This window comes from Melanostigma gelatinosum (assembly GCF_949748355.1).
Source record: "Melanostigma gelatinosum genome assembly, chromosome: 11".
In the NCBI taxonomy this organism is placed as follows: Eukaryota; Metazoa; Chordata; class Actinopteri; order Perciformes; family Zoarcidae; genus Melanostigma; species Melanostigma gelatinosum.
The window spans coordinates 8,401,025-8,408,945 of NC_136644.1; the positions used below are offsets into that span (position 1 = coordinate 8,401,025).

The following is a 7,921-nucleotide window of genomic DNA, read 5'->3' on the forward strand; positions in this document are numbered from 1 at the left end:
TTAAGCTGCAACTTAAAAAGGAAGAAAGTCTCAATGGAGTATGAATTTTTCTTTCTTTAAAAAAAATAGGGTATATATTCATATAAATATATATGTACTCCAAAATCCAAAATGCTAAAAAAATACACACACTCACCATAGTTAGCCAAATGAATTCCAGAAATGTTATATATATATATATATATATATATATATATATATATATATATATATATATATATAGTCCAAAATGCAAAAAAATAACACTTAGCTAAATGACTTCCAGAAATTTTTGGAATTTAAATTCTAACAGAGTGAATTTAAACGTTAGATAAAACAATATAATGCAGTTTGAACTGTTGGGTGACATCTCGGGGCCAAACCTCTATTGAAGGCCTTTTTGGTTTGGGGTTTACTCACCATGACCACTAGAGGTCAGGAGAGTGGCCAGCATGTATTTACAGTAAACACACTGATGTAATTTTAGGATGAAGCTCTTCCATTTGACCACTGCACTGTATTATTATCCGTTCAAAGAAATTGTGATCTGTGTTCTCAACACCTGAGGTATGATTTTACTGATAAACAGTAAACACAGTGATGCCGAGCCTTCATCGGGGTCACTGGTCTGCAGCTTCTGTGTGTCTGCATGTTGAGTTCTGCGGTCGCAGGAGGGGCTGTTTGTCACTCTGGGTTTCCTGTCGAGCTTTACTGATCACAAGGACTACATATTATTTTATTCAGCAACCACAGTATGTAATGATGTGTCACATGCATAAGTGAATGTAAATATATATACCCCGTATATATATTAAGGAGGGAGCCATTTACTGCCTTTGTTAATATTTTTTAATTAGCGCACAACTTGCAAACGAGAATTCAGCAAATGTAAAAGTATTTAATTCATGACATGTTCTACATGTAAAATAATACAACTAATTCTTAAACTTCATGTTGACAAATTAAAAATAAGAGCAACGTATAATGCTATAGCTTAACGTGCAACAAAGTTATAGTATAAGAAAAGTACATTTTAAACAGATTAAGCCTGATAACAGATTGGCCCAAAAGCCTGCGCCCACATGCTTGAGGCGTTTCAGAAACCACAAGACAACAAACAAGAGGAAATGGAAATGATTTCATTCTATTTGGTTGCTGCTAGATGAAGCAAACGTGCTTGTTCCGTCCATCCGTCCTGCCTATTGGTGTGTTTGTACACCCTGAGCCCGGAACACAACTCGAGAGAAACACGCATCTTCATCCTGAGAGACAATTTGACATTTGTTGAATCTGTGACTGAGACACAAACAAGTGCAAAGACGAAGAGATGGCTGCTAAAAGTGTGAGATGCTGAGTAACACTTAATGTACTGAACATAGATTCAATAAATTCTCACTGTTCATTACCTGGTCCCGTCTCGGTTGTCCCTTGGTGTCAGTTTGAGATTCTTTGTCTGCAACAAAAATGAATACAATCACATTACAAAATGGCTACTGCCTCTTTGCAAATAAAGTGATATTGTGAAATCTTCCGTACATGTTTAAATAATTGATTGAACATAATTTTAATTGAAACCAAAGCAATGAAGACACCTGTTTTCAGACAGAAGTGGTAAACCAAAATGAAGGAGATGACGGAGGAGAGAATAGTGACGGCTGGACTGAACACCATCCAGGACTCAACAAGCACAGGGTTTTCATTCCACCCACTGGGGTCAGGGCTGGAATCTGGAACAAATACATATGTGGATTACTTCTTAACTTCTTTTCCTGCATTCAGTACAACATTGAACAATATCTGCATCAGTGGTGACTGGTCAATAGGGGCAGGGGTCGCCACGCCAGAGATTCACCTCAGAAAGTCTGTGCAAACAAATGATGACATTATTAGTTATCACAGAATAGCCTACTATCTGATATAATTCTTTGTCTATGAATATACCATCCTCCTAAATGTTGTATAATTTGTTTAGTAGTGCTTCAGACTGCGATACGTGTCCGCACTAGGCCTACGGTGGCCTGTGGGGCCAGTCTCTCTCTCGCAACACAATAATAGTTAATTGCATTGATTGCATGATAGATTGTACTTGGAAAAATACAAACACGCATGCTCAGAGAGTGTGCAATCATACGAGCTTGTTGACCATACCCGTTGCCGTGGCCCATGGGTGTATGAAGGGAGACCCCGTTGCCCCACTAAAGCGCCAAGTCATAATTCAGATTTGATTGGCTGATCTGTCTGGCGCAAACACTCGTTTGCGGAAACTTCCCGTAGCGAACACCAGCGCACCATGGAGAACATGAAGGAAGTGGATTAGCTAGGTACATACTTACTCAAAGACAGGCTTGAAACCATTAAACTGTAGGAAAGAATGGAATTAAAGAGCCTCAGTGCCCACCAGTCAGTGAATATTGTTATGCTCAAACTGCTTGTGAAATTCCATGTAGCTTATCTGTTGAAATTGTTGGTGCCCCACCATTTGTTTTTTACATATCAAAACGCCACTGATGATGTTTGAGCTCTAAAATGTTTAACATTCATCTTGCTGATTGAACTTTTCCAGCTCAGACCCATCTTCCAATTTTATTCACCAAAATAGTCAGTGCTTGTTTAATTTAAAATGTTTCATTGGTGATTGATTTTATGCCAGTGACAGGCGAGATCTTCAACATTTTTTATTCATATGTGAAGCTGTTTTCTGTTCTCTCAAATGCCCCCCCCCCCCCCCAACTGAGGATGCATTAAAAGATCATAGTGGAAAATATTGCACTTTAAAAACAGCTCATTCAAATTTGTCTCTTTGGAATTGGAAAGAATCATGTACTGAATTGGAGATTAATGGCTGTATACCTCTGGGTTCAACTTAACATGTTAATCATAATATGGCCCTTTTGCTCATGCATTATGATCAATTTTGACTTTTTGACTTGACATCATGATCACTCACTAACTTTAATAGAATGGGAAAAGCACATTTTCATGCTATCTGGTGATCGGTGAAATTGTAAGATTCACTGCGTACTAAAGATTTATCAACATAAAAAGAGAAGTCAGACCAGCATACTTACTGAATAGGATCCTTGTTGTTATGTTGCCATATCTGTAAACAGGTCTGGAAGTAATTATTGTGTTATCCTCCACCTTAGTATGTCTAGTTCCGCAGTAGTAGAGGCCTTCATCAGAGTCAGTGGAGTTTATGATCATCAAGTCATAGGATTCAGAGGAATAGTTCCTCACAAAGTGGAAACGAGGAAGGTGGTTCATAAAGCGCACCGAATCAACGGTTGCAGTCCATTGAAGGTTTACTTCAAGGACAAGAGAAGGCTGGTTCTCATGAGAGCAGTTCCTGTACCACACTATGTATACTCCACTTGATAATTGACAGTCACAGTACAGAGTGATGTTGTCTCCCGGTCTGACTGTCGCCTCCAACACTGATCCAGAGATCCAATCACGACTGCAGGATCCAACTCCTGGAATAGAAACACAATCGTAAAAGCAGATTGAAATGTGCGCAGTGTACACGATTTCACATTACAGCAGGTGCAAGTTCCCGCGCAACACAACAACAATGAGAATGTGTGTGAATTTTATTTCTTACACTGTTTTTTAATTGTTTTTAAATCTCCTTTTATGTTTTGATGCTTTTAATGGTTTTATGTGAAGCACTTTGAATTACCTTGTTGTTGAAATGTGCTATACAAATAAACTTTCCTTGCCTTGAATTGTTCTCAAATTGGATCAAATCAAAACATCCAAAATTTGTCTCAAAATAATTACCTAAGAGAGCGACCAGAAAAATGTGCAGCCCGTCCATGTGTGACGATGAGAGATGAGAGTGAGCGTTAGACAGATCTGTGCACTTTCTTCTGTCAAAGGAAGTGTACAATGTGATTGGCCAGCCAAGTGAAACACTTTTTTTTGAGGTTGTTTTCTATTGGTGTAAAGGTATGTGGTATTCTGATGTTTCCTCTTAATAATAAGTAGATTACAGCCGAGTTATACTTTCAGTGTTGCCTTTGTAGGACTTTGTAGATTCTGATGCACATGTGACAGAAGTTAAATACGCTCAAATTTGTCATTTATGGGGTAAAATCCATATTTGTACAGAGTGACACCTGTAAAACTCTTACGTTGTTAGACTGTTTATTTTGTTTGATATTATCCTATGTTGTATTACATATTATATTATTTAATAAAATCAAAGAAATATATATCAAAAATGATTTACTTATTTATTCTTTTTTATAGGGAAATGCTGGAGCTAAAAACAACATAACATATAGCTCATAATTTATCAAAAATATTGTTACATGCCAAAATTGTGTTTGCACATGCAAAAGTCAAAGACAAAGGAGAGAACCGTGTCTTGAATTTGGCTCATTTTCTAAGATGCAACAGTTTCCAGTAGCAGCTGTTGTATGAACTGAAACAATCGTGAGTGCCACTGTGATGCTCACATGGGCAGCAGACTAAAAACTCATTGCAACTTCAAACGCTGAGTCGAGTGGTTGGACAGAAAGAGCGTCAACGTCTCGAACAAATTGCATGTCAATCCATCCAAAAGTTGTGAAATAATTTGATTTGTTTTTGTTGACAATGTTGAAGCTAATGGTGGAACTAGAGGAAACATCATCATTCAAAAAAAACAAAAAAAACATTTTCAGAGAGAAGCAGAGTCTAGAGCAGTTGAAGGATTTATCGCAGAATCTGTTTGTATAGATTAGTTCATTCCTGTTGTGTTATGCTGTTGATTCTAACGGAAGCTTCAGGCAAACAGTTTTGTCTGATTGTTTGAGTTTTGTCTCTTTTCTGGTTAACTCTTGCGAGGCCACACTGATGAAGGCAGTTGTATATTGACATTGATTGAAAGCAGAATCAGTTGTATGCATGGACTGCAGAGACTACCCATTTGTTTTAAAGAAAAGGTTGCTGATGTTGTTCTTTGTGTATAAATTGACATTAAATGCAGTCTATTTTGCAACCTAAAGATATTCTATATTTAACCGTACTATCATTTATCATAACTTTTCACTTTTACTGAAGTACATTTCTACACAGGTACGTTTACCTGAGTTAAATGCCTTTAACGTAACAGTACTTTTACTTGACTATAATATTCGAGTTCTCTTTCGTTGAAACGTTTCCGTTGGACCTCTGAACACACACCCAGCGTCACTGCTCCACCGGGCAGTGGGTAGAGCAGTGCACATACCTGACCTGGGCTGAGGTTGGTTCTATAGTCTAGGTTCTTATTCTGTTTCCTTGCAGTTCCCAGTGTTTGGTACACATATGGAAAGAGAGGTCACATTGTGAGATACAATGGTTTCATCTCTGTCTAGTTTTACTTTCTGAACCTAATAAAAAAGCCCTTGGACTTTTGGTTTTGGTGTGCAGTGTTGCCAACCTGAGGTAAATAATGTTTAGTGATGTTGTATGTCACTGAGCTGATGCTGTTGACGATGAGCCAGAAGATGGCCTCGTCTTAAGACAATACCTTCTTGGTGGCATCCTACACGAGTGTTTTCATCTGCATTCATGTCACATAGTGTGGTCTGCAACTTCAGTCTGCCTGCACAACTTGCTGTCTATGTGGGTTTCCTGTGGGGCAACAGAATGTGGTGGAGGGAAAGTTCTTGCTTCTCTGTATTGTGTTGTTACTTCTTGGAAGAAGTACCCCCCCCCCCCCCCACCCAACACTGGTTGCAGTGATGACTTAAAGAACTGCTAGATACATATATATTTATTTTCACAGAAAAACTGACAAAGAGAAAAGAGTTCATCAACTTTTCAAACACATCGTTGCTTTTGAATAGAAGTACAATAAAAAAACGTAACAGCATTCCATGTTTTCATACTGTATATGTTATCAACGGTATCCATTGCTCCTCTGTCTAATGTTTGTGTAAATTACAAGTCACAAGTATTGATGGCAGAGTAGGTGGCAGAACTCTGTATCCTCTGCTTCTTCTTCTGTGGTCTCTGTGATGCCTGACGCATTTCCACTGCAGCATAACACACATCTTCATCCTAAAATGGATTATAAATATTGTTATATTATTCTAAATCATGAACACGTGTTCTTGCAAGACTATGATTGACTATAATGCACTATTAAACACTCAGGTATTATATAACTAATGTGTAGCAGCAGTACATTGCCCACAGTCAACATTTCTTTAGGTAAAAGCACAGTTGACGACTCAAATGTACATTTAGGTGTGCCAGTAACCTTTAGCTTTTGTCTGGCAATGCAAAATGTCTGCCATGATGAAGGTCTATGCATATACGATATATACATGACAGAACCTCCTGCTGTAAGTTACCTTATTCTCACTCGTTTGGCCTCTGGCGTCGGGTCTTTTCACATCAGATTTAGGTTCCTCAGCTGCATGAATAAAGCACAATTACATTATAACGTCCAACATCCCACAATACCTTCATTTAAAAGAAGCACTCTATAATTAAGTAAAACCCCACAAAAAAACCTCCAAAATAATACAACAAACTGAAGAAAGAAGTGAGTGACATATGCAGCGGTTACCTGTTTTCTGGCAAAGGTGATAAACCAGAAGGGAGGAGAGCACACAGGAGAGACCGACAAGAGCTGGACACAGAGAGTACAGCAGCATCCAGCACACGCCACAGTCTCGTGTATTCAGGCAGCGAGGCTCGCTATCGCCTAGATAAAACACAAAGTTGTGTCACTAAACTCTGCAAAGTGTATGTGCGAAATTTTTATCTCGTAAAAATGTAAGGGAAATGAGAAGTGTTTATTTTACGTGTTCAAAGTCACATGGGTATTAGCTTTTCCTCCAATCCAGTAACCATACAAACCCAGATATTTCCAGGAATAAATGTTAATAATAAGATATCTCTGTTGGTTGACGTTCATTGCTGCATTACCATTACTATCTGCGCTCACTCTTGTCGTTGAATGATACAAATTCCGGCAGCTACTTTCCAAAGTTCACAGAGGAGTGGAGGCTTCTCTAATATGAATGCCCATGTTGTGGGAATGAGATGTCAAATGACACACATGAGTGTGTCCACACACTTATGTCAATGTAGCGCAAGTACGGCACAAAGATAAGCCAGATTGGAGTACTTACCGAATAGGATCCTTGTTGTTATGTTGCCATATCTGTAAACAGGTCTGGAAGTAATTATTGTGTTATCCTCCACCTTAGTATGTCTAGTTCCGCAGTAGTAGAGGCCTTCATCAGAGTCAGTGGAGTTTATGATCATCAAGTCATAGGATTCAGAGGAATAGTTCCTCACAAAGTGGAAATGAGGAAGGGGGTTCATAACGCGCACCGAATCAACGGTTGCAGTCCATTGAAGGTTTACTTCAAGGACAAGAGAAGGCTGGTTCTCATGAGAGCAGTGCCTGTACCACACTATGTATACTCCACTTGATAATTGACAGTCACAGTACAGAGTGATGTTGTCTCCCGGTCTGACTGTCGCGTCCAACACTGATCCAGAGATCCAATCACGACTGCAGGATGCAACGATTGGAACATCACAACAAAGCAAAAGCAAGAAGTGAGATGAACGGTTGTTTCACAATACACTGAAGGCAGATTCAATCCAAAAACACTGAGATGTTAGCATGGATTCATAAGAAGAAAAAAGTAAATCTCAATAAGTTTACGAAACATTACTTTGGAGAATGAACAGCAAAATACGCAGCCTGTCCATGTGAGATGATGACCTGGTGTAGAAAGACAAGGAAACAGGTCTTAAAGCCAGATGTCATGGCTTTTCCCCATACAGGAAATGTAAGTTGTGATTGGCTGGTTGAACATTTTCTTCTGTGGCTGTTTCTATTTTTTGCGTGACGCCGTGACTTCAAATGACTGTACCTGTACACACACTGTAACTGGGGACTGAATCCCTTCAGGTGCTTTTGCACTTTTTGCGGCTGTGGTGAGACGGT

The 7,921-nt window shown here is 38.9% G+C and overlaps 2 long non-coding RNA genes across 2 annotated transcripts; both read right to left on the reverse strand.

Moving 5' to 3' along the window:
* Nucleotides 1–304: 304 nt before the first annotated feature.
* Nucleotides 305–3,967, reverse strand: LOC306784257. Its single transcript, XR_013772352.1, has 5 exons — nt 3,760–3,967; nt 3,048–3,452; nt 1,572–1,706; nt 1,386–1,432; nt 305–1,241 (listed from the first exon to the last, which is right to left on the reverse strand). It is a non-coding gene; the product is annotated as an uncharacterized lncRNA (long non-coding RNA).
* A 1,940-nt stretch (nt 3,968–5,907) lies between these two features.
* Nucleotides 5,908–7,684, reverse strand: LOC306784383. The gene is made up of 4 exons (XR_013772357.1): nt 7,092–7,684; nt 6,524–6,661; nt 6,306–6,367; nt 5,908–6,009 (listed from the first exon to the last, which is right to left on the reverse strand). It is a non-coding gene; the product is annotated as an uncharacterized lncRNA (long non-coding RNA).
* Between the last annotated feature and the right edge of the window lie 237 nt (nt 7,685–7,921).